The 26,800-nt window shown below is 43.3% G+C and overlaps 1 protein-coding gene and 1 pseudogene across 1 annotated transcript in view; both read left to right on the top strand.

Moving 5' to 3' along the window:
* Nucleotides 1-6,832: 6,832 nt before the first annotated feature.
* Nucleotides 6,833-8,157, top strand: LOC130831579 (tubulin alpha-1C chain-like; annotated as a pseudogene).
* A 1,353-nt stretch (nt 8,158-9,510) lies between these two features.
* NEDD9 (neural precursor cell expressed, developmentally down-regulated 9) overlaps nt 9,511-26,800 on the top strand; it is a 171,997-nt gene continuing 154,707 nt past the window's right edge. The window contains exon 1 of the mRNA XM_057699912.1: nt 9,511-9,702. The gene's annotated coding sequence lies outside the window, so the exon portion shown is untranslated. The remainder of the gene's footprint in view (nt 9,703-26,800) is intronic.

The raw sequence follows: 26,800 nt of genomic DNA, 5'->3' as shown, positions 1-26,800 counted from the left end.
GGCCCCACCCTGCCCATGTCCTAATTCTAGGAACCTAAGAATATGTTACTTTACATGGCAGAAGGGATTTCTGAGTGTGGTGATGAAGTTAGAGACCAGGAATGGGGCTTCTGTATCATCCACGAGAGTCCAAGCTAGTCACATGGGTCCTTAAAATCAAACAGGAGAACTTTTCCCAGCAGAGGTCAGCGGAGATGTAACTGTAGAACAGTCATAGAGATTCAACATCACTGACTTTGAAGATGGAAGAAGGGGCCAGGAGGCAAGGAATATGGGCAACCTCTAGAAGCAGAAAAAGGCAAGGAAACAGACTCTCCCCTAGACCCTCCTGAAGAATGCAGCCCTACCTACACGCTAAGGAGCCCGGGAGACCTGTGCTGGACTTCTGACCTACAGAACTGTAAGACAATTAATGTGTTTTGTCTTAAGCCATTAATTTTATGGTAACTTGTAACAGCAACAATAGTAAACTAATCCACTATAATATCACTCTACATATATATGGGAAAATGTTTAAAGGAATACACACTCCAGTGTAACATTGGTTATGTCGTCTTTTTTGAATTACTTACTTTTTCTGGTTTCAACAATGAGTATATGTTACTTGTGTAATAAAGAAATTGTTATATGTACTTTTGGTAAGATTTATTTGGTAAATAATAAGTCCCACAAACGTTTGTTGAAGGTACTTTGTGTAGTCCTGAGGTGGTTTAGTTAACGGACACTTTTTAGTCTTTGTTGGGTCTGGTGTGGTACATTGTGACAGATCTCAAGGTCATGTTGATGGGGCTCAAAATCTACTGAAGAAATTTTAAAAGGATGTTTTAGAGACCCTGTGGCTTCACAAGTCCATCAACCTCACCCAAAGTCTAAAACCTCTTAGGCACATTCACAACTCACCCAATGTCAACAGGGAAAGACTATTAACTGATATTAGAGTTACCAATACTGGTGATAAGCACAGCACATGAGACAGGGAGTCTCCTTTGAAGGCTCTTGTGAACCACTTAAGCTTAAGAACTTGGCTTCGGTAAGTTAAAAATACAGAGCATGCCTGCAATGCCAGTTCTCACTTGAGCAAGAATTTGTTAGCTCTTATCGCGACCAACCATCTTCAGGGCTTTGAATGGCCCTAAACCTAATTTGGCATTTAGACAGGACAATAGGTGCTTTGCATGACCTGATTAGAGAATAATGCAAAGCTGTTTCCCATTAGGTCACTCTGACCCGTGGCTGAGCCAAATTCCCTGGACCTGTCTCCAGCCAAAATCCACCCCAGAGGAATGAAGGAAATGGAGCAGATTTTCAGGAGTAGAGGGCTTAGCACTTTTCATCATATCTTTATTTATCAAGCATTTGTTGGATATTGTGACTGTGTCCCCAAATGTTCGTGTGCCTAAGAATTACCTGGGAGGGTTCCACTCTCCAGAGAAACTGATTCAGGAATTCTAGGGTGGGGATGGGGGAATCTATATTTAGCCGCCTTGTGGGTGCTTTTGATGCAAGACCTCTACAGACCTTTTTGTAAAATGTTTAGTTTGGTCTAAACAAAATGAATAAGCAACAGTTCCTTGCCATCAGAGCCTTGAAGTCCCAGGAAACAGACACACTATTATAATACTACGTGATGAACACAAAAATAGATGTTTTGGGGAAAGATTCTCTGTCCAGGGGAGTGCAGTCTTGAAAGATGTGGCCAAAAAGAGAAGGAGGAAGTGCATTCTAGGTAGGGGAAGAGCTTTTACAATCCCAACATCATGAGAAGACATGAAATACGGGAAGAGTGAACAGTGCACGGTGAAGGGAAGGTGAGAGGAAGTCTTGGTGTGGATAAGCAGGAGGGAATCTAAAAAGAGAGCATGGATCTCAATTCACCAACTAAGTCATTTCACTTCATTTTGTAGGCAACAGGGAGTTGGTGGAAGTTTTTAAGCCAACAGTGATATGAGGAGATTTGAAATTTTTCTATGAGAACATCTAGTATTGTGGAGATGCTCTTTCAACTAAGATCTCCTGAGGACCCACCTCCTGCCCTGTCACAGTTAGAAATTGTTGTGACAGTCCAAGCAATGGAAGTCTAAACTAAGGTAGCAGTGGGCATTACTGAACTGGTCAACAAGATTTAAGATTTAATTTTTTAAATAACAGGATTTGGTGACAGGTTGGACTTAAGAAAAAAGGAAATGTTTGTAATGTTTTAGGGCAGAGAGACTGCTGTGGACTAAATGTTTATGTCCCCCCCCAAATTCATATGCTGAAGCCTAATCCCCAATGTGATGGTACTAGGAGATTGGACGTTGGGAAGGTAACTAGGTCATGAGGACGGAGCCCTCATGAGTGGGATTAGTGTCCTTATAAGAAGAGACAAAGAAGGATCGTCTCTCTCCCCCATGTGAGGATACAGCAAGGAGAGAGACATTTACAAACCAGGAAGAGGACCCTCACCAAAACCCAACCGTGTTGGCACCCTTGATTTCAGATGTCTAGCCTCCGGAACTGTGGAAAACAAATGTTTGGTTGTTTGAACCATCCAGCCCATGGTCGTTTGTTAAAGCAGCCAGAACTGAGTAATACAGAGACTGAGGGTATGGTAATGACATTACTGGAGAGTCAGGAGGAGAAGGCTTGCCCCAGACCTAAACGGGAGTAGAGGAGCCCATCCAGAGGGAGAAGTAGAGTGAAAATGTGTGAGGTCCAGGGTGAAACATGGGTAGCGATAAGGGGAGGAGGTGTAGTGAACTGTGAAGGAAGTGAACTGGGCTGAGCGGGGTCCCCCAGAGCAAGAAAGAGGGGTCTGAGAGGAAAGAAGTGATGGGTCATTTTAAAGGCAACAGAGGAAAGTCGTTGTGATGTCTTTTGGTTTCACCATCTAGGATGCCACGGGCAACATTAACAGGGACTCGCATGCAGAGCTGGGAGCGGGAGCCAGAGGTCAGAACAGAAGGAACTCTGTGAGGAAAAAGGGAATGGAAGATGTGGCAGTGGAGACACACAGTGTAGATGACTCTTTCAGGAAAGCTGAGCACGAGAGGAAGGAGGCAGCATAAGAAAGGTGGACAGAACCAAGGTGCTGAGTGTTAGGGTTTCCATGAACCTCTGGGCACAAGGCTTTTGCTTATACGATAGGAAAAGTTGTGGTGAGAATAGAGGAGGGATAAGTTGGATTTCTTTTTAGAATTTCCATTGTCTTAGAGTAAAATACTCACATAAAAACTAAAGGGAAAAAGCATGCTGGGGTTTTAAGTGCCAGGAGTCAGTAAATATTTCTGTCTTTATAGTAGGACTCTCTCAGCATGGGATTGTGAAATGGCGTCTGCTCTGAGAGTCAGAAGGAGGAAATGTGTAAGGAAACGAGAAGATAAAGAACCAGCCACTTTAGAGGAAAAAAGGGGCTATAAATTATCATAACCCTTGGCAGTGCCTCCCTGGGCCTGGGTCACTGTCAGGGCAGGAGACCTCCCTCGGGAGAGGCGTGATTTGACTTGATTTTTTGATTAAGTGATTGTGCAGGCAAAAAGGAAAATCCAGAAAAATGACTTTATCAAATGACCAATCAACCTTTGGTATTTGATCTGGGAATCTCTACTCAGGGGCAAACCAGTTGGGTGTAAATCCACATTTTTGTATATTTAGGAAACAAATGGTCAAAAGTCAGATAGACGGAGGAGTCTAATCTCTTCAACCACCGAAAGCAGTAGTGTAATTTTATCTTGTATATTCTCATGAATAAGATGTTATTTTCAAATTCCTACTTCATGTGAAACCAGAAGAGCAGTTTGTACGGTTCCCTCAGAAACTGAGCGTAATGCGGTGGTTTCAGTCTTGTGTTCTGTTTGTGCACAAGAGCATGCTCAAGGGCGAGGTTGCACATGTGCACGTTGCAGATTGACGGTGGTTACGTACATTTGTATAAATGCCTAGCAAATGTCTTGGAAGAGTACATACCAAACAGACCGCAGGGTTTCCCTGTGGGCAAAGCTGAGGAGAGAACTGAAATTAGGGCTCATGGTTGGAAAGCACTTTAGTTTTACCTGCCATGTTAGTTTTTTTTACAATATAAATGTATAAGTTGTACATTTTAAAAATTAATTAAAAAATTATGGCCAAATCAACACTAACGAGATTTTCCTAATTATTTTTTGGGAAGTCAAATGTGGTTATCATTCAGTAGACGGATAGGTGATCAGGATATAAGTAACGGAGAAGTCAGTCCTTGGTGTTTGCCAGGTGTTTCAGTGCAATGAATGCCTCCAATAAATCAGAATCTTTTATGTTTTTTATCAGTTCTCTCTTAAAAAGAATTCAGTCTTTCTTCCTTTTGCTCTTCTTGGAACCCATGTTTCTTCTAACAGCTGTTCTGTGAACTAGGAGAATGGTTTCATCTATGAAAATGTCATTTTCCTCCTAATGATAAATATCAAAAATGGTAGCTATTGCTATTTGTATTAACGCAGTGGTGATGCTTGAAGCTATAATTCAAAGGATTGAAGAATGAGCAGAGAATGAGGAGCTGGATGGATGAAAGAGTGAAATTCTGCAGGGCTCACATCAGCACCTTACCTTAGCAAGGCATGAGGTGAGGGCTGGGCTCAGAGCTTCCCGAGAGGGAACTTCCGGGGAGTGAGGAAAGTTTGGAAAGAAGACGTGACGGAGAGTAGGAGATGAGTGAGACGATTCCTGAGCAGCAGAAGGGCCTCAGTTGAGGTTACTGGGGGAGAATTTGCCAGGAAACAGTTTGGCCTTTGTTAACTTTCCCCAGCGCGTGTGGGTAGCTCTGAAGCATGAGAGAAAGTAGGTTGAACCTCCATCCAGGGCTAGGAATGGGTGAATACCCAGAAGAACAAGAACAAGGAAATCACCACTCACGCGTTGCTGAAATCGCTTTCCATGGGGTTCTGGCAATGCAAGAGTGCGGCACGCCAGGGCCTGGCTGATGGACCAGGAGAACAGAAGAGATGGAAGACAATGATGTCCTGTTACAAGAGAGAAAAGGAGGGTTTTAAGCAGCAAGAGAACAAAAGAGGAAGGTGAATAAGGTCCATTTCATCATGCCTACTAGGCTGTAATTTCTCTTAGGAAAGGAGCTGATTTTCATTCATTTTTTGTTTTTTATAGCACTTGTTCAATGAATGCTTTTAATATCGTGAGTGAACCAATTAATGGGAATAGTGATCTCACTGGATAATCTATCCACTGAGCTATGAGTTTCTAGAGGGCAGGCCCTCTCAGGGTCTTGTGAACTGATATATCAAAAATGTGCAGGAAAGCTCAGAGAGGTTTGCAAGTCCACAATAGTTATTGAATGGACAAATGAGCTGGATCTTTTTGAGCCTGATTTCTTCATCTAAAAATGAAAACCACAAGACTGACTCCCAGTCCCGAGAAGGGAGGAGGCATACGTTATAATACTAGACAGCTCTGCTCGTAAAACGTGCCAAACCAACGCTTCAGCATGTTTATTTAAATTCCTCAGTGGGCAGCTGATTCCCCAGGGCTAATACTGTCTTCAGTCGTGGAGAAAATGAGTCAAACAAATGGAATCAGAAGTACACACACACACACACACACACACACAACTTGGTCATCGAGTTTTTAAACTTTTTATTTTCTCAAATTCTCCTCACTTCTTTCGCCTTCACCCCTCAGCCTCCACTCCATCCTTGCTTGCACCAAACATCCATGACAGATTCAAAACACTTACTGGGAGGTTGGCTACTGCTTAACAGGTAGTTATAAACCAGTCTGTGGTGCTGAGATTCCAGCTAACTGAGATGGCATGAAGAAGCTAGCTAATTAAAGCAGTCAAGAAGACTGTTTAAATAAAGATGAAAATGTAAACACAGTCATCATTGGATATAGTGATTAGAAATTACACTTGTTTGTATTTTGTCAGAACCATCTGTGGTTTGCCAAAATTTTGATATGTGGCATCACCTGCCACTAATCAAAAAAAGAAAACGAACCACAAAAAGAAGAAGAAGAGGAAAATCTAAGACTATAAGTAGGAAAACAGACGTAGAAACCTTCCATCATTCCAAGTGGGAAAAATATTTAACTTGTTTTTTGAAAACAAATCTGATCTGGTTTTGGACAAAATCTGAGCTCCTTAGTTTGCCTTGACAGATGTGCGCTCTCTCCATCCTGAAGAGCTTAGCAGTGGAGGTACGGGCAGCTCACAGTGGGGAAAGAAGCCATGAGGATGTAGACAGAATAACAGAGTTAAGGATAATCAAGTTGCCAGACTCAAGAACTTTGTTTAAAAGAAGCCCAAGCTTAGTTTTTTTTAGTACATCTAGCGTATCATTGACTTATTGATACAAATTGATGGCATTAATCTTCAAATTATACTATGTAACTGTAAAGTATTTTCTCTAAAAGTTAGCCCTTAAATTTATACTGCATAAACATCAATGAAAAAATATTTTACTCATAAGGTATTTTACTGATATGGGAAATGCATAGAGGAGCATTTTGAAAAAATTATTTGCTGTCTATACTTCTCCTCTACCTTTATTGATTTATTATAAAAACTCTACACTATAAAATAAAAACCTAGAATAATTCTGCCTCAAATCTGGAACAGTTCCTGATATATAGCACATACTCAAGAATAGTTTTTTAAGGACAGAACAGAGAAGCAAAAAAAAAAAAAAAAAAATGGAGTGCCTTAATTATATTTGTACCATGAAGACTGCTAATTATGTACATGCCTAAAGATTAATATAGATCTTCTTGACTATTCCTCCGGACTCCTTGGTAGTCTGTCAGTGGGAGGTCTTCGTGGCTGTCCCCTTGCCTCCTCCAGCCCCACAGAATCCTACACGTCTCAGTCATGCATGAGTGCATCTCCATCCACGTTGGCCAGGCTGGTGTCCAGGTTGGCAATGCCTGCTGGGAGCTCTGCTGCCTGGAACACAGCATTCAGCCCAATGGCCAGATGCTAAGTGACAAGACCACTGGGGGAGAAGATGACTCCTTCAACACCTTCTTCAGGGAGACAGGCGCTGGCAAGCATGTGCCCAGGACAGTGTTTGTAGATCTGGAACCCACAGTCATTGATGAAGTTCACACTGGCACCTACCGCCAGCTCTTCCACCCTGAGCAGCTTATCATGGGCGAGGAAGATACTGCCAATAACTAGGCCTGACAAGGAGATCATTGACCTTGTCTCACACCGAATTCAGAAACTGGCTGACCAGTGCACAGGGCTTCAGGGCTTCCTGGTTTTCCACAGCTTTGGTGGGGGAACTGGTTCTGGGTTCACCTCCCTGCTGATGGAACGTCTCTCTGTCAATATGGCAAGAAGTCCAAGCTGGAGTTCTCCATTTACCCAGCCCCTCAGGTTTCCACAGCTGTCGTTAGCCCTACGACTCCATCCTCACCACCCACACCACCCTGGAGCACTCTGATTGTGCCTTCATGGTAGACAATGAGGCCATCTATGACATCTGTCATAGAAACCTCCATGTTGAGCACTCAACCTACATAAGTCACCTCGTAAGCCAGATTGTATCCTCAGATTGTGCTTCCCTGAGGTGTGATGGAGCCTTGAAAGTCAATCTGACAGAATTCCAGACCAACCTGGTGCCCTTTCCCTGCATCCACTTCCCTCTGGCCACATATGCCCCTGTCATCTCTGCTGAGAAAGCCTACCATGAACAGTTTACTGCAGCAGAGATCACCAGTGCTTGCTTCGAGCCAGCCAATCAGATGGTGAAATGCGACCCTCGCCACGGTAAATACATGACCTGCTGCTTGTTGTACCGTGGCGACGTGGTTCCCAAAGATGTCAGTGCTGCCATTGCCACCATCAAGACCAAGCGCAGCATCCAGTTTGTGGACTGGTGCCCCACTGGCTTCAAAGTTGGCATTAATTACCAGCCTCCCACCGTGGTACCTGGTGGCAACCTGGCCAAAGTCGAGCAAGCTAGGTGCATGCTGAGCAACTCCACAGCCATCGCTGAGGCCTGGGCTCACCTGGACCACAGGTTTGACCTGATGTACGCCAAGCGGGCCTTTGTTCACTGGTACGCGGGTGAGGGCATGGAGGAAGGAGAGTTTTCTGAGGCCCGTGAGGACATGCCTGCCCTCGAGAAGGCTTATGAGGAAGTTGGAGCCGATAGTGCTGAGGGAGAGGAGGAGGGTGAAGAGTGCTAACCTGTCTACTGCAATTTTACACTCTTATCTTGGGACTGTCTTATTTGTGTTCTCTGAAACTGCCTATTGAGGCCCTATTTTGTCAATAAAGATCATATTTCTGTTAAAAAAAAGGTTAATATAGATCTTCTTATCATTGATGTATTTATTAGTCCCATTTGCACGAGGCATTGAGCTGAGTGTTTGTTTCTTTGTTTAAAGGTAGCATCTGCTCATGGGCAGAGTATTCCTTAGCATGACTCAGGCCAGCTCGACATTTAAAAATAAACATGGATCTGAGTTTCAGAGAAGTATTACAGGAAATTAAAACAACAGCAAAATAGAAGTCACAGGAATGCAACAGACAATGTGAGCAGAGTGTGAAGATGAGGGGAAGGTCAAGGACAGCCCTGTCCTTGTCTCGGGGATGGAGCAGGCAGGAGCAGAAACATCAGGCACCACCGGATCATTTCAGAGTATCCGTCATTCACGCCATCTCCCTCTCCCCTCCATCCTCTATGCCCCCAAGTCATTTTCTAGGCACTAGCAAGGGGTGGGAAGTGGGGCAAAAAATGAAAACTAGCAAAGGACTGAACTTAAATATAAGCTGCCACTAATAATAAAGGTAAGCACGCATATGCTGCTTGCTTATTTACTGTCAGGTACTCTTTGAATACATATACTAACTCACTCAATTCTCACAGCAGCAGCCCTTTTATTATTCCCATTTTACAGATGAGGAAGGTGAGGCACAGAAGGATCAAAAGTGTTTAAAGACTAGAGCCATGATTCAAACCCAGGTGGTCAGTCTCAGAGCACACCCCCTTGTCTGCTACTCAGGTGCCCACCTGGAGGAAGGCAAGGGTTTGGGACGAAATACTTTCAGATTCCCTTTCACATAATCAAATCTAGGCTTCTGTGTCATATTGTAAATAGGAATGATCTGTTTGGGTACCCCCCCCACACAGAGTACAGGCTCAATAAATACTTGTCAAATGAAAGGATGTTTCATGTGAATTTACAGTAAAACTCTTTAGAACATATTGAGCTCATAAAACCACAAAATCCTAAATTGACTGGTCTTAAATAGCCTAACTTTTGCCTCAGTGCAGCCTAGAAAGGTGCTTGTGCCACTTAGAAAGTACATCCCACAGAATTTCATGGCGATAGTAACCTAAAGACCACCTCTCTTTCTCAAAATAGCGAACAGTGCCTATCAGAACTAGGCAGGTCACCTGTCCCTAAACAACCCACGGTCCTCAGTGTATCAGCAGGTCTGACAGAGGGGGAGAAAAAAAAAAGACGCACAGAGAGGAAATGAACTGAGACAACATCACTTCACAGCCACCGGAAGGAAAAACACACACACGCTCGCCACTCAGTCGACGTGTGCGGTTGTTCAGAGGAGAAAGGCGCACAGCTGCCTCCAGAAGCTAGGCCGGTAGCTGCAGCAAGGCAGAAGCACAGTCATGAGGCAGGACTGAGCTGCCACCTCCTGCCTGCCTGCCCAGAGGGAGGGCAAGGACGCCAGGGCCACCAGAGGATCCCACAGCAGCTCCACCCTGGGTGAGTTCCCAGACACTTGCTGTGGCCTGAGAGGAGGGGCGGAGGCTCGCTCCGACTCTGACTTCCTGAATTGGTGTCAGACAACGGGCTGTGTCCCCGCTGTGGGCACCCTTATCTGCAGCTGCTGGGAGGGACTCAACAGGCCCCAAGGAGGAAAGAGTGACTCCACGTCTCCTCCTTCAGGTTGACCTGGAGGCACTGCTTTAATGCAACTTAAAACCTACGTGATGCTACGTCTCAGATCTTCCTGGGTGGGTGCTTCCTGGTGTGTAAAGTACGTGACTCCTCCCCCTTCCTACCGGCCTCGGAGAGTTTACCTGGAATGACCCTGAGCTTTTACTTTTGCTAAGTTATTTCAGAACCTCTAAATGTGGACCGTCAGTTACTATTTATGCTGGATTAGAGTCATTCGAATGTCGTTTTCGGCCTCAGTGGGGATGACGGAGGGGCAAGAAGCGGTGACTGAGCATCGGACTCAGTGTGTGTCCAGCGCTGCAGGGGATGGGTCATTAGGGTCCCCTGTGAGGGGTTGGGGCAAATTACACTGCTCTCCGTGTCCACGCTGGGCCACCCCAACAGCTCCATCCTTACTTTTCTCTGTGTTTATTAATTCATTTCATGTGTTCATTCATTCAGTTACCTTTCTTCCACAAAGGACTTGAGGCAACCTTTTTATCTTCTGAAATTACTTCAAAAGGAAGAGCACATACAGCTTTAAAGGGAAAGCCCTTCTAAAAGGGTCAGACGCTGTCTAAAGCTGCCGGGAGGTTAGTGAGCGGGCTAGTCCCCAAGCTAGTGACCAGAGGTGAGGGTGGGGGCTCCGGTCTTTTCAGTTCCTGCTTGGAGAGCCCCTCCCTTTGCTCCAGAAGCTGGTTTCCCACCCAGAAGTGGGTGTGAAGAATGACGGTCCACGACAGAACCCTGGGATACAGCCAAGCGGTCTTCCTCCTTGTTTCTGTTTCCTCCCAAGTTTGCTTCTTTTTAAGGACCTTCCTGTTCTAAGAATGGAGCAGAGGGGAGTGGTGGAAAGGGCAGGGTGAAATCAGTTTCATGTTAGAGCTCCACCGTTTCTTGTGAATTAGTTCACTAAATTATCGAACAAGTGTCTAGTGAGCATTCACTGTGTGGAAGCCACTTTTAAGTCAAAACCTAAGTAATATGGAACAAAACTGACATTGCCCTGCCCCCCCAAAAGCTTGCAGTCCAGGGGAGAGGCAGATGTTGATTAATCATTACACAGATGTGATGAGGACCAGAACACATCGCCAGGGAGCCTGATCTGTCTGGGCTTCAGGGAGGTTTCCTTAGCACGGGGGCCATAAGAACTGCAGAAGGACAGGCATGCACAGGGCAAAGGGCTGGCTGGGGCCAGGTGTGCAGGGAGCAGCTTATGGCATTCCCTGAGGCGGGAGACCAAGATTGTCCCACTAAATTAAGGCCAGTGTGGCCAGAAGGAAGAGAAGAGTGGCTCAAGACGAGCCTAGAGAAAGAGGCAGTGCTGAAGATGCTGCTTATCCTAAAATTGGTGGAGAAGCTTGGGGTGTCGCAGTCTGATCTGCAGTTTTAAGGACTCCCTTTTGCTACCGCGTAGAGAATGGATGGGAGGAGTCACACCTGCAGACAGGGAGGCCAGTTAGAAGGCTGATGAAGTCAGTCAAGCAAGACTATCGGGGGGGATACAGACAAGACAAGGGTGGTCGCAGTGGAGGCAGAACTAGACAGATGACGAATCAGAGGGGAAAGAAAATCAACAGTCTTGGGGGTCGACAGGAGAGGAGACCCTGTGGGGAGTGTGGAAGATGATCCCCAGCTTCTTTCCTGGTTGGGGCACCCGGATGGATGTTGATGCCCCTCGCTGCTCACAGAGACCAGAGCAGTTGATGGACGACTTGGCCCGGGTGCATTCCGTTCTGGACTGGATGGTTTTGGAGGGTCTTCAGCACATCCAAAGGCAGATGTCAGCCAGGGCGTTGATTTGCTGGTCTAGGGATCCTGAGCATATGGATGCTAACTGATGCAGTGGGTGAGGATGAAACATCCTTGAGAGAGAATATCAGCGAAACAAGTGGGGGGCTTAGGATGGAACCTCAAGAAATCCTAACATTTAAACAGAGGGAGAGGAGGACTTCCCTGGTGGTGCAGTGGTTAAGAATCCACCTGCCAATGCAGGGGACACAGGTTCGAGCCCTGGGCCAGGAAGATCCCACATGCCACAGAGCAAGTAAGCCTGTGCACCACAACTACTGAGCCTGCGCTCTAGAGCCCACAAGCCACAACTGTTGAGACCATGTGCCACAACTACTGAAGCCTGCACGCCTAGAGCCCGTGCTCTGCAACAAGAGAAGCCACTGCAATGAGAAGCCCACGCACCACAATGAAGAGTAGCCTTCACTCACTGCAACTAGAGAAAGCCTGCATGCAGCAACCAAGACCCAAAGCAGCCAATAAATAAAAATAAGTTTATAAAAATAAATAAATAGAGGGAAAGGAGAATGAGCTTTCTAAGAAGACTAGGATAGTTTCTTGAAAAGTTAAACACAGAATTACCACATGACCCACCAATTCCACTCCTAGCTACATACCCCAAGGAACTGAAAACAGGGGCTCAAATAAGTGCATGCACATGTGTTCACAGTAGCACTATTCACAATCACCAAAAAGTAGAAACAGCTTAAATGTCCATCAACAAATGAATGGATAAATAAATTCTGGTATAGCCGTACATTGGAATATTATTCAACCACGAAAAAAATGAAGCTTTGCTATGTGCTACAACATGTATGAACCTCAAAAGCATTGTACTAAGTAAATGAAACAGGCCCCCAAAGTGTATGATTCCATTTAAATGAAATGTCTGGAATAGGTAAATAAATAGAAACAGAAGGCAGATTAGGGGCTGGGAGCAGGGAAATATGGGAGACAACTGCTTAATGGGTGTGGGGTCTCCTTTTGGGGTCATACTTTGGAACTAGATAGAGGTGGTGATTGCACAGCACTGTGAATATATTGAATGTCACTGAATTGTTCTCTTTAAATTGGCTAATTTATATTATGTGAGTTTCACCTCGATATTTAAGAAAAAGGAAAAAGAAGACTAGAAAGGTATAACCAGAGGTGCAAGAGAACACAGACTGTATGACTTTGGTCAAATGATGTAACTTCTGGTGCCTCTTCCTCTATATATAAATAAGGGGAAATTAGTTGCTATCGTGAAGGGCTGTGGTAAGGATTAAATGAGAACAATTTTTTTTAAGTATCTAGCAGGGAAGGGGTATGGTAGAAGCAGTCAGAGTCCTGCCTACATCCTTCAGACCTCAGCAGGACTGGGCTGACTTCTAACAGCCTGAATCTTTATCTTATGACCTGAGGGCTTTCTCCAGGCCAGGTAGGGCCACTGTAATTGCCCAAAGACAAAAATGCCCAGGAATTAACTCTCTAATGGGCTATAAATATCCTAGCTCTCTTGGGCCTGAGTGGAAAAACTCTAAGACAGTCTTTTCTCAAAATTTCCACATGGACTCACACTCCAGTTGCCCACAGTGGTAGCTGGCTTGCTAATGTGCCCTTTATGGCTTTCCTCTCTTCTCTTTTCATCCTTCCCTCCCCCCAGCACATCTCATATCCATTCAAGGGTCCTGTGGGGGAGGGTCCTTCTCATCCCCTTGTGAGGTCCCACTTGGAGAAAGGACCCAGGTACCAGCACCTGGGGAGCTCCTTTAGATTTGGAAACTACACCACATGAAGACACATCCTACTGCAAACCGCCTCCACTTCCCCTCTGCCTCTCTGTCTCCCCATAACTCATTTGATCAAAAGTTCCAAAGTGTGGGGCACAATATGATAATTTGATGTGGTACCTGATACACAGATGTGGCACTGAATCACATTGAGTCACAGGACTTTGTCATACAGAGAAATCTTTTCCATTTCACTGTTTTGATCTTCTGATGTAGGCCTAATCTAAAGACCCCTCAAACCTGTGGCCATTTACCTTTTGCACAAAGAGAAAGTAGACCTCAGGCTATGAGCCATCCACAGGCAGTGGTAGCCAGCTAAAATTTAATAGCATGGTTTTTGTTTTCCTATATTTATTTTTATGACTGCCTCTTAGTAACAACAATGGCTCTAGTTTTTTATTTGCCAGAGTGGCATGAAAGTTGTTGTTGTTTAATTTACATGTCTTTAAGTTTTTAAAAAGTGTCTACTTGTTATTATTTTTCTTTTTTTGCTTTTGTTTTCTTTCAGTTTTATTGAGGTACAGTTGACATACAACACTGAAGAATTTGAAGGGGTACACTATAATGATTTGACCTGTATACATCATGAAATGATTATCATATTAGAACATCCATCATCTCATATAAATACATTAAAGAAATTGAAAAACATATTTTTTCCTTGTGATGAGAATTCTTAGGATTTACTCTCCTAAAAACTTCCCTATATAATGTAGAGCAGTGTTCATTATATTTACCGTGTCATACAGTACATCCCTAGTACTTGTTTATCTTGTAACTGAAAGTTTCTACCTTTTGACTACCTTCATCCAATTCGCTGTCCCCCCACTGCCCTAAAAGTGAGTCAATTTAAAGAAAAGAATCATGTGACTCATTGTACTGGCAGCACTTGATATGGAAACCCTGGCAGGTGGGACTTGATTGAGAGAAGACTGGGCAGGGCTCCACTAGAGCGGGTGCCCCTCAGTGGCACGACCGTATCCCATCCCACCCAGTCTGCAGGGCCAGGAATAGCGTGGACATCCTGGGCAGGGGGTGTCCACACCACTCTTGTGTGCTGCAGGCTTTTTGGTCATCAAAATAAGTAACTTCACTGTGCCCACAATGGCTTCCAAATGTCCAGGCAGTGATGGGAAAGACTGCTTGAAATTGACCCCCCCCCCCCCCCCCCCCGGCCAGGCTCCACTGTAGGGAAGTTCTGCCCTAAGGACCAATTCTGGGGTTCAGGAGTAACTCAGCAGTGGTGAAATGAAGTGACAGGCTGAGATGCCAATGCATCCACATTCCTTTCCACATTCACTTCAGATTAGAAGCTTTGGTTCAAGGAGATCTGTAACTCAATGTATTTAATTTCTTTAGGCAGCTGGTCTTCCCCAAGACCCTCCCTCCACTTTCCAAGGAAGGTAGTAAACGAGGGTTAATAATCCAGATAAATTTCACTTGAGAAAAATTTTTAAATAATGTGAAACATTCCATACCACAAAGAGGTATATATAATGTGTACAGACATTCCAAATAGTAGTAGAAATAAGAAAACAAATACATGTGTACCCACTGCCCACCTTCCCAATCCTTGAAGAACCGCCATCTTAAATTTTGTGTCAATCACATTCTGTTACTCTTCTTTTAAGATGGGCCTCATGCGCCTATATGTTTACATATATGCATATCTGTATATGCAATTTACATGTAAACTAACTTATACATAGTTTATGTGTATATGCAGTTTATTTTTCCTGTTTGGGAACTTTAAGCACATGGAATCATACCATATGCATTCCTCCATAACTGGCTCTGTGGCCAAAGGGTTATCCGTGTTGATGCCGTTAGGTGCTGACGATTCATTTTCCTGGCTGTAGAGCATTCTCTTCTGTAAACAAGTGACAATCTATTTATCGTCTCTATCAACTGACAGTGCTAGGTCATTGCCAAAGATGAGGCTCAGGGTATGATTTCAGGAAGGCACAACACTCCCCAAATTTCTCCCTCTCTCATGCACAAAATCCTACCAGCAGAGGCGTGAAGCTTTGCCTCGTGTTAGAAACAGATTTTAACTGGGGATAAAAGGTGAATGAATGAGGCACCTGAGAGCCAGAAGGAAAAAGACATCAAAGGAGGAAGGGGCCTTCAATGGAGGGAAAAAGGAAATAAAAGTGACTCCTGGATGGAGAACTGTGCTGATTGTGGGCACATTAAGGAAAGCTTTCACTCTCACTGTCCATTTCCCCTACCACGTAAACCCTTGGTACGAGGATGCATGTGAAAGTTAGTTTTCAAAAGCATCCTCCGTCCAAACAGCAAACAGCCACCAGGAGCACTAACCACTTTGCTCAATCTTGAAGTGTCTACATTTCATACAAAATTCCCCTGGAGCCTTCCCACTGATGTATTTTTAGATTCATCTTTTCCTTAGAGTCTAATGGGACTAATTAGCACGTAGTCATCAAATGGTACCGTGTCCGTGAACCTTTCATAACCTTTTGACTATTTCCATGACTCTGAAATTCCCCACCCACAGCTTCACTTGTAAAGAGTGGAAATATTTAGAGGAAGTGATACTATCAGTGTCTCAGCATCACCATGGGAAATATTTTCGCCTAAAAGCGCAGTAGTAAGCCTGTGTCTCACGTAACACCATCACAACATGGCTTTATCAAGTTCAGTGTTCTCTCAGCACCTGTTTCTCTAGAGGGAAAATGTGCAGGTGCTTTACATCACAAGAGGAACAGAGCATTGAGGAGGTAATGTTCTCTGTCCCTCCACCAGAGTGGAAAACTTGAAATCAGTAGCTAGGGTCAGGGGTTGTGTTACTGGTCTGGCTTTGGTGACTGTAGGGCCTCAGTGGGTAAGAATCCGTCTTGGTAAATGACATTTATATATTGACTAATTGAAAGGGTAAATGACTAAGGGATCCTGCAGAGAAACAGAACCAATAGGATGTGTATACATGTGTACATATAAAGAGAGATTTATTTTTTAAGAAAATGGCTCATGCATCTATGGAAGCCAGCAAGTGCAGACCAGCAGGCTGGAAACCCAGGGAAGATGGTGTTGCAGTTGAGTGCAGAGTTGGTCTGCTGGCAGAACTCTTGCTCAAAGAGGAAGTCAGTCTTTTTTCCCTTAAGGCCTTCATCTGATTAGATGAGGCCCACCCAGAGTCTGGAGGGTTATGGCTTTACTCAGAGTCCACTGACTTCACAGTTAATCCTCCTAAAAAATAACTTCACAGCAACATCTAAAATAATGTTTGACCAAATATATGCGTATCTTTTCTTAATTTGTTTTTTTATTGAAATACAGTTGATTTACAGTGTTGTGCCAAACTCTGCCGTATAGCAGAGTGACTCAGTTATACACATATAGACATTCTTTTTTTTATTTCTTTTCCATTATGGTTTATCACAGGATATTGAATATAGTTCCCTGTGCTGTACAGTAGGACTTTGTTGTTTATCCATCCTATAAATAATATCTTATATCTGCTAATCCCAAACTCCCAGGCCTTCCCTCCCTCCCCCTCCTCCCTCTTGGCAACCACAAGTCCGTTCTCTATGTCTGTGAGTCTGTTTGTGTCTTGTAGATAGGTTCATGTGTGCCATATTTTAGATTCCACACATAAGTGATATCATATGGTCTTTCTCTTTCTGACTTACTTCACTTAGTATGATAATCTCTAGTTGTATCCATGCTGCTTCAAATGGCATTATTTCATTCTCTTTTATCGCTGAATAGTATTCATTGTATACATGTACCACATCTTTATTCATTCATCTGTCAATGGACATTTAGGTTATTTCCGTGTTTTGGCTATTGTGAATAGTGCTGCTTATCCAGATATCTTGGGCTGGCCAAGGTAACACACGAAATTAACCATCACAGATAACATATCTCCTTTTAGAAAATAATTTAATAGTTATTTATTCAACAGTTGTTAAGAGCCCAGTTTGAGCCAGGCACTGAGGATTTAGTAGTAAAGCCAAGCAGATAAAGTCCCCATCCTCAAGGAGCTCCTATGTGGGAACTGGTCAAGTAATTAAAACCATTTACAGGTCCCTGGTGGCACAGTGGTTAAGAATCCGCCTGCCAGTGCAGGGGACACGGGTTCAGTCCCTAGTCTGGGAAGATCCCATGTGCCACGGAGCAAGCCCTCATGCCACAGCTACTGAGCCCACGTGCCGCAACTATTGAAACTTGCACGCCTAGAGCCCATGCTCCGCAGCAAGAGAAGCCACTGCAATGAGAAGCCCACGCACCGCAACGAAGAGTAGCCCCCGCTCTCCACTACTAGAGAAAGCCTGCACACAGCAATGAAGACCCAACACAGCCAAAAATTAATAAATACATCTTTAAAAAAATATTAAAAAAAAAAAAACGCATTTATAGTAGGTTTCATGCCTTCAGGAAGCACTGCAAATGTGACTTGAGTCAATCAAATCCAATTTTCCTTGTAATATCATATTGGGATTTAGTGAGGTTTTGTCTTCATGGACTTTATGGTCGACAAGGGACCTCAGATGTGAAAGATACGATGACCATAAACACATGTCAACAATTGTACACAACATGCTCTCCATTATACAGCTTTCAAAAGCATATATAATTCAGTTATAAATCACAGTGAGGATTAACAAGTTGCATACAATTGTATTTTAAAAAAAATAGCCAGGGTATTTAGTACATAGTTATTTAATTTTCTCATAATTTCTTCATTTTTATGGCAAGACAGATATAAGAACAACTTAATGAAGGCATTATGATCTTAGAAGGATTGCTTTGGGAAGACTTAAGACCACTAGATAGTGTTTGCTTCTTTGCTTTAAGTTGTTTACTTTCTTGGTTTCTCTTTTAGTTGCATTTTTGGTTTTTTGTCTTAAGTAAAGACAGGCATTAAATAACGCATTACTTCACACTGTTAGGAACTGAGAATCCGTTTTCCTAAGATGATGAGATTATCTGTGCTGGCTTACTAAGTGCTGTCCTGACGACAGGCATAGGAGTGTCACAGCCTGACCTCCACTCTAAGAACATCAGTATTTTATTAGGATATTTAAGCACCAAAAGCTGGGGCGGGGCGAGAGGGCCCAAGGATGTATACTACAGATTGATGTAGCTCAAAGAGTGGAATTTTACTGAAGAAAGAAAGAATCATCAAAATGTGTCACCTATTATCTCCAGAATAAAGCCCCATTCTCAAGAATCTTACATTTGAGTTGAGGAGACAGCATACATTAGTAAAACAAAAGCACATTTAAAAAGTAGATACATGGCCTCCTTGAAGTTCCCCCAAAGGCCAGACATGTGCCCAAATCAGCATTTTTTAACTAGAAGGACCTTCTAGGAGATACATGCAAATTTCCTCCCTTTCCTCAGTAGGCTCTGCCCTTTCCTCAGTAGGCTCCGCCCTTTCCTCATTCAGCTCTTGAGTCACTTCGCCTTATCATGCAACCCTCCCTTTGCATGCTTTATAAAATAGCCCCATCCCTATCTCACACACCCTCTGCTACCAGCACTTATTATCACCTAACAGAACTACCTGTATATTTGCTTATTGTCTGTTTCCTCCTCTGGAATGCCAGCTCCGTGGATGCAGGACTTGTTTTGTTCACTGTTATAGCTCTGGCACTTGATAGGTGCTCAGTAAATATCTGTTGAATGAATGAATGAATGAATGACCTAGTGAGTGCTAGAGATGAGCCTGCTGTGTGGGGGAAGAAGAACCATTCAAGCCAGGAAGTCTTCTCAGGAGAAGCAGACTCAGGATGGTCCTTGTAGAATAGGGAAGATATAGAAAAGCATGAGGAGATTGTGATGGGAAGAACAGGTGGCCTGAGCAAAGAAGCAAGGCATCTGGGCACCAGTGCACTTCTGGGGACCTGCGAGCTGATCCTTTTGGCCCGAGTGCAGGTAATGGGAGGGCAGAAGGGGAGGTCATCCCATCCCATCCCAAGCCCCGGTGGGAGCTGCCACCAGATGAGTGGGCAACAGGCCTGGCAATCCTTTGTGAAAGCAAGCAGCCCACCCTCTCGGACTGCATGCATTGTAGGCAAAACAGACTTTTCCTCAGGAAAGCAAATTTGAATCTGCTCTAGTATTTTAATAACAGCTTGACTGAAAAGCAGAGTTTCACTTAACATAGCAGAACAAAGAATATTTTTGGCATGAGCATTTTTTCAGAGAAAATGTTGCTGGCTGTTTGCTTTAGCCATAGGAAAACTTCAGTCATGCTTTTGTGTAATATCTTACTCTAAGCAGGCCTGTGATGCAGGGATTGGCCCTCCTAGGCTCTTGCCAGGATGATTTAGCAGAGAGATATGGCTATTTCATAGTTAAACAAAGTAGTGCAGAGGGAAAAGATTGTTTCACAGACACCAGTTAACATCCCCAACAATAACATTCCTTGAATACCCAATTAGAGAAGTGTTGGTCTGTTCTATGTCATATTTCCTCTCTTTTGAATAATTTATTTCTTAATAGCATAGATGACCTCCTTGGCCCAACACTCTCTATTTGAGTTCAACCTAGCACAGGTTTCTTTCTTTTGAGCCTGAGATGAAATTGTGCATGTTACTGAAAATGTGCACACAGTTGGAATGTCCATCAGTGGCGTCCTTATTATAATCTGGTGATCCATGCCTTGAAATACTGTGTTCCTGTTAAAAAAAGAATAAAGCTCATCTAGACACTGAGATATGAAAACATGTGAAGTAAATTCAAAGCAACAAATACAATGGAATGTATAGTATAAGTCCATTTTTATGAAATGGTCCTTATTACCTAGCTCATAAAAAAAAAAGATAATTGGAGTTCAGGAAAGGGGTGATCCAGGTGGGCTGCAGTAATTGGTAAAGTGTTTAAGAGCACAGCTCTGGAGCCAACCACCTGGGTTAGAATCCATCCTCTACCACCCACCTGCTGTGTGCTCTTGAGCAAGTTACTTCACCTTTCTGTTTCTCAGTTTCTCGTCTGCAGAAAGGAGGTAATAACAGTCCTACCTCACTGGGTGGTTTTGAAGTTTCTGAGTCAATATGTGGTTTTTTAAACATTATTACTTTTAAATTTTATTTATTAACTTTATTTATTGGCTGCATTGGGTCTTCATTGGTGCTCGTGGGCTTTCTGTAGTTGCGGAGAGTGGGGGCCACTCTTCATTGCAGTGCTCAGGCTTCTTGTTGCGGTGGCTTCTCTTGTTGTGGAGCATGAGCTCTAGGTGCATGGGCTTCAGTAGTTGCAGCACATGGGCTCAATAGTTGTGGCTCATGGGCTCTAAAGTGCAGGCTCAGTAGTTGTGGCACATGGGCTTAGTTGCTCCGCGGCATGTGGGATCTTCCTGGAGCAGGGATCGAACCTGTGTCCCCTGTGTTGGCAGGCAGATTCTTAACCACTGCGCCACCTAGGAAGTCCCCGGCAGGCAGATTCTTAATCACTGCGCCACCAGAGAAGCCCAGTACATGGTTTTGAGGGGTCAATATACACCAAGTACCTAAAGCAGTGTTTGACACATTAAATGCTCGACACTTATTAGCTGGTAGGAGGAAAAGGAGGAGAGAGAATAGGTTTTGAAAAGAAGAAGGAACCTGAAAAATGAGTAGGTTTTGACAAGAAATGAGAATTCCAGCACAGAAGAATATGGAAATATATATATATATATATATATATATAGAAAAGTCTTCTTCTAGGATGAGTGAAACAATCCAATTTAATTCAACCCAACCTCTGTAAAGACAGTCAGAATGGTATATATCTCATTATCTAGGTGATAAACAGGGTCACAAAGGTACCAGTATTAAAAGGAAATATAAGAAGGACTTTTTAAAGTTAGCTTTCCTTTGTTATCATGTTAACCAACCTGTGTATCAGTCATCAGTCAGCAAGTATTGGTGGAGTCCCTAAAACAGTCCCTGTTGGAAATTTTTTTCAAGTGACTTTAAAGTCAGAAAACTATTGGAATCATTTGTTTCATTTGTGTTGATTTGTAAGGTATCCAAGTGTTAGAATAGCTACCTCAGAGTGACTCATTAATAAATAGGAAAAAAAATCATTGTATTACCTTTTTTTTTTTTTTTTTTTTTGGCTGTGCCACACACCTTGCAGAATCTTAAGTGTAGAATCCTAACCACTGGCCTGCCAGGGAATTCCCTGTATTAGCTTTAAAACATAGACAACTCTTGATTTCCTGTGCTAATAAGGAATCACAGGAATAAATATAGTTGATAGATTAAATTATGTTTATTTTATCTATAAGTTAAATCACCATTGTTTGCCTTTTAAGTTCAAAGCCTTCCTCCATCTGTTTGGATTTCTGGTTGTCCTCCGTCCCCATCTCTCCTTCTCAATTTGCAAATGGCCACGTGGGCCCAAGGGAGACAGGAGAAGCAGCTGTGAGGTTATCCACAGTAAGTTCTAAGCAGCCACTTGGTCACTGAACGGGGCGACCTTGGCAAATACCTTAGCACTCTCTCCCCATAAGTAAATGCTAGTGGGTCCCTGAAACATTGAGGCTTTTGCTTACTACCCTTGGCCACACTGAAGAGGCCTCATAAGAGCCAAGATCCTGTCTTGTAAATCTCTAGTTATTCAGACAGAAAAGCCAGACGTTTCATAGTTCGGCAGGATTAATTTGCAAGGGATGCTGTGTGGAAGGTGCCAAAACAGCTAGTAGCTAAATTTAAGAAATTATAGTAATTAGTCGGTCCAAAAGGGTATGGTATCATTTACTCTTAGAATCGCATTGCCAAGGGCTGAGCTGAGGAGTTTGGTCTCCAGGGAAGAGTTAAAAAATCAGACAGGAACATTACAAAAATTTCCACTGAAAAATAATTTCCTTGGAAGAGAAGCTGAGAGACTTGCTAATTGCAGCTGACTGTGAGCCTAATGACGGTCTGCAGCACTGGCTGAGAAAGCACAGGACGTTTGGTGGTGGTGACAGGAGAGGGGACCCCAAGCAGATGGATGGGAATCCCACAGGGCAAAATGAGTCCTTTAGACAATGATCCGCTTTAGAGTGAAGTGCATTGGGAGATGAGTCAGACTTGCTTTCTCCAAGATTCTTACCAACAGAAAAGATCGATAAAACACATTTGAGCTGCTGTGTTTTTCAAAAGTTCAAGCATATAATAACTTTAGCAGGCACATCATACCACGCTGCCTGCATTTCAAACATTTCCTTGATGTGGGGTGATCACAATAGAAAGGAATGTGATTCTTATCCAGCCATTGGTAAGATTTTTGTCTTCCTTAATCCCAGAAACTAAATCACTGGCTACTTCAGAGGCTCTGACCTAAATCTTAATGGATGCCATTGCCTGTTTAGACCGCTGTATGTGATTTCAACCAGACAGACCCAGGAGGAAGGATTAAGGTGGCTGCAATGGGGAAAGGCTAATATTTTGACCAGTCATGTAGTGAGTTTATAGCGACACCCTTTCCCTTTCTAATTTAGCTCCATGAGGCTCTCCTCCTGAGGTAACCCTCCTTTCTTGACGTCCAATACAGTGAAAACTAGGTTTTTGTTTTATGTTTGATTTTCCTCTTCAGTCTTTGCGCTAGTTAACATTTGATCAAAATATTAATAGCTAACATTTTGGTACTGCACTATCATAATTCTGTCAGCACGTTGACCCACATCGACTTATTTAATGTTCACAGCAGTCCTGGGGAGTGTTATTATATCCTCCACTCTACAGATAACGAAACTGAGGAGACCGAGATGGTATAGATAAAGTGACTTACGTGAAGTCAGGCAAGTGATCATATGATAACTGCTAGAATTGAAACCTCGGTCTTTTAAGTAAGTCATTTGCCTAAAGACATTCGTCTAATGACTAAGCAACTCCTTGTGGTGGATCCTTACAGCATAGATGCCTTTGGTGTGAAGACATTGATTTTTCTTAGAGGAAAAACTCATTTATTTAAAGATGGGAGGCTTTCAATTTTATTTCTGTCTCTCCCATATTGCTTCTAAAGTGCTAACCACAAAGAGCCAAGGTTTCCCGTGCAAAAATCTACTATATTCATGAAGTGATCCTTGGGTACCACCAGTTTTTCTTCCTAAATCCCATTTCCTTTTTCTGGCACTTGTCATGACAAAGTCCTCTTTTCAAACACCTGATATCCATGGGCTCCTTCCAATTTCACTTTCATCAAAACTGTACTTGTAAGGAAGGATTTGATCTCATTGATTTCAGTAGGTGGAATGCCAAGCCATTACTCTCCTGCTAGTTACAGTTTAAGTCATATTCCTTACTATGAAATTAGTTTGCTTTTCTGGTAAAGGGGATTTCAGGGAGTGGGTGGAGATGAGGTTTTAAAACAGGGACATCTTCCTTTACCCTCCAAATTCTACCATGTAGACATACTGTGCTTTAGCCAACTTCAGCTCTAACTAGGACGTCTTGATCCCCCAACTACAGCATTCACAGCAACTTGCCAGACATTTGCTGTGATGCATAGAAAACAGGCATTTAGCAGAAAGTTGTTTTTCTTTGAAAGCAGTGCGAGAATAGGTCTACGGAATGCTGGGGTCATTTAGTTTCCTCCATGGAAATAAACAGGATGTTTCTGCATTAATTAGAAGGTTTGAAAGGTAGGAAGGAGTGAGGGTGATTGAGAAATAATTTCATCAAACAGAATGTTAACTATTCTGTTGTAAGACAATGTGTTCCATTTGGGGAACGCGTGGTAGAAAACACGGTTACTGTAATGAAAAGGGCTCAGCTAAAATCACCCATCCCTGTCCAACTTCTCCCCCAGTTCTTCTAAACACTCAGCCTGCTGTACTGATCCCGTCACTGTCACCACAGTGTCCAGTGTCCAGTGGACACAAGGAGACCACAGAAGAGGTGAAGAGAGAAGAGAGAAAATGTCGAGGGTCCAGTTAGCTTGAAGGAAAAAGGATTATAATAAATAATGTTTAAAAAAAAAAGTGGGATGAGTTCCATACCATTCTCCTCTCTTTTCCCTCCTCATAGAATTTTCAACTTCTTGGAGACCTTCTACTTGCCATTGGGCTGTGGGAAATGTATGGTAGATTTCCTGATTAGGAGGTGGAAGGGATAGATGGCTGATGCGTGGTAAAATAATAGTTGTTTTATTGAGCACTTAGTATGTTCTGCTCAAACACTTCTCCTTTGACTCACAATTACCCAGTGAAGGAGGTATTATTACGATAATTCTAGAGCCTCCATGGGGTTAGAACCAAGGGCTCTGGAACCAGCCTGCCTGGGTTCAAATCCTGGTCGTGCCATGTGCCTGCTGGGAGACCTTAGAGGGTTACTTAACCTGTCCATGAACCAGCTTCCTCACCTTTAAAACTGAGGTCATAACAATGTCACACACCTGTGTCAGGGTCTCCAAGCCCACCCCCAGTTCAGTGTCTCACTAGGAGGACTCACAGGACTCAGCATACAATCACACCCACAGCTAAGATTTGTTACCTAAGATGAATACAAAACAAAATCCGCAAAAGGAAAAGCACATTGGGCAAAGTCCAGAGGAAACCAGGCAGAAGCTACCAAGGTTCATCTCCCAGGGGAGTCACATAAGACATGCTTAATTCCTCCTGCAGCAAAGGTATGACGGGTGTGGAGCAGTGTCGACCAGGGAAGCTCACTGGAGACTCAGTGCTAGAGTCTTGACTGAGGGCTGGCCACCTGGGTACCCTCTGTGTGGCACATACAGAATTCCACACTCCCAGGAGGGAGCAGGTGTTCAGCATAAACCCCACTGCTTGTACAAACAGTTAGGTACAGTGAGCAATTATTCTCAGGGAACAGTGGGGACCCTCTTGAAATCCACGTCGCCAGATGCCTGCGAAGGGTCAGCCTTGCAAGCAAGGCTTTTTAAGGAGAGCAGCCTCCGGCCAGCTGTGTTAACCCCTTTTTTGCACATCACCTCATTGGATTATTGTGAAATTAGATGAAGTAAAATATCTTCACTGCTTACAACAGTGCTTTACGCTTAGGGAGCCCTAAAAATTTGTTAGCCGTTATTATTAAATGGAAAGAATTACTGAGGTTTAGAATGACGACAGAGCTAAGAATCTAAATTCACATCTACCTGACTTGACATGCATACGTTTATTCACTCCTGCAAGCAGGAACAAAATAGTATCCTTCAGGCCCCATCTAGGAAAGGAGAGCCCTGCTTTCTCAGACCTGTAGCTGATGGACCCTTTTTAAAAAAAATTTTTTTTAATTAATTAATTTATTTATTGGCTGTGTTGGGTCTTCATTGCTGCGCACGGGCTTTCTCTAGTTGCAGTGAGTGGGGGCTACTCTACATTGTGGTGCTTGGGCTTCTCATTGTGGTGGCTTCTCTTGTGGAGCATGGGCTCTAGGCTTGCGGGCTTCAGAAATTACGGCACACAGACTCAATAGTTGTGGCGCACGGGCTTAGCTGCTCTGTGGCACGTGGGAATCTTCCTAGAGCAGGGATCAAGTCCGTATCCCCTGCATTGGCAGGCGGATTCTTAAATACTGTGCAACCTAGGAAGTCCCTGATGGAACCTGTAAGTTAGCTGTTTTGAAGACATAACTTCCTCCAGCTACAAGTGATATTGCACTATGGTACAGAATCCTCATTGATGAAACCTACTCCTAGAGTGTAGATGTGGTCTAGTACTTTAATGCCCTAAATGAGCATATTTTGGGTTGACCAGAATCTTTCCCTCCTACTCAGCTGGGCACGCTTTGTTGATGTCCCTCATTTTTTAGAATATGTATCTGTAATGTGCTAAGAATTGTATTTTATAAGATTTAGATAGTGAATCTTCACTTGATACTTGAAATCATCCAGTTGTAAATCATTTTTAGGCTTCAAAAAATTCTGACAAAGACTTTTCCCCTGCCCACCTGCTCCCAATACAAACCAGTTCATCAGTCTCTTTAAATCACTGAATTCCCTCTACTTCAACATTTACCAGGTTTTCATGTCTTTGGCTGTGTCCATGGGATAGAAAGCAGATGTATCCATCAGCTAGCTGTGAAGGTGCTGCAGACAATTGTGGCACACGTTTATTAGGCTGAACCAAAGGAATCTCTGAATGGAGCTGGAGTCCTTGACTGCGGCCAATTGAGAGGGATCTTCTAGTTTAAAAAAAAGAAAGATTTAGAATTGGGACAGGGCTAGCAGAATCCTTTGAATTTTGCCTCAATCCTTTGATTCTATAAGAGAAACTTTGCAAGGAAAGTGATTTACGTTAAAAACTATGCATTATCCATTATCCGTGGTGATTGCAATACGGTCATACAGTATGATGAGAGGAAGAGTCTTGGAGCGATGATTTATTCCAACATTAGCATAGTTCGTTGTTATGCATCTGCCTCTTCCAATAAATGAAGGTTTTTGTAAACTTCTTAGTCATT

This window comes from Hippopotamus amphibius, chromosome 11 (assembly GCF_030028045.1).
Source record: "Hippopotamus amphibius kiboko isolate mHipAmp2 chromosome 11, mHipAmp2.hap2, whole genome shotgun sequence".
Lineage (NCBI taxonomy): Eukaryota > Metazoa > Chordata > Mammalia > Artiodactyla > Hippopotamidae > Hippopotamus > Hippopotamus amphibius.
The sequence above is the reverse complement of the archived record's forward strand: the minus strand, read 5'-3'. Positions and strand labels throughout refer to the sequence as shown.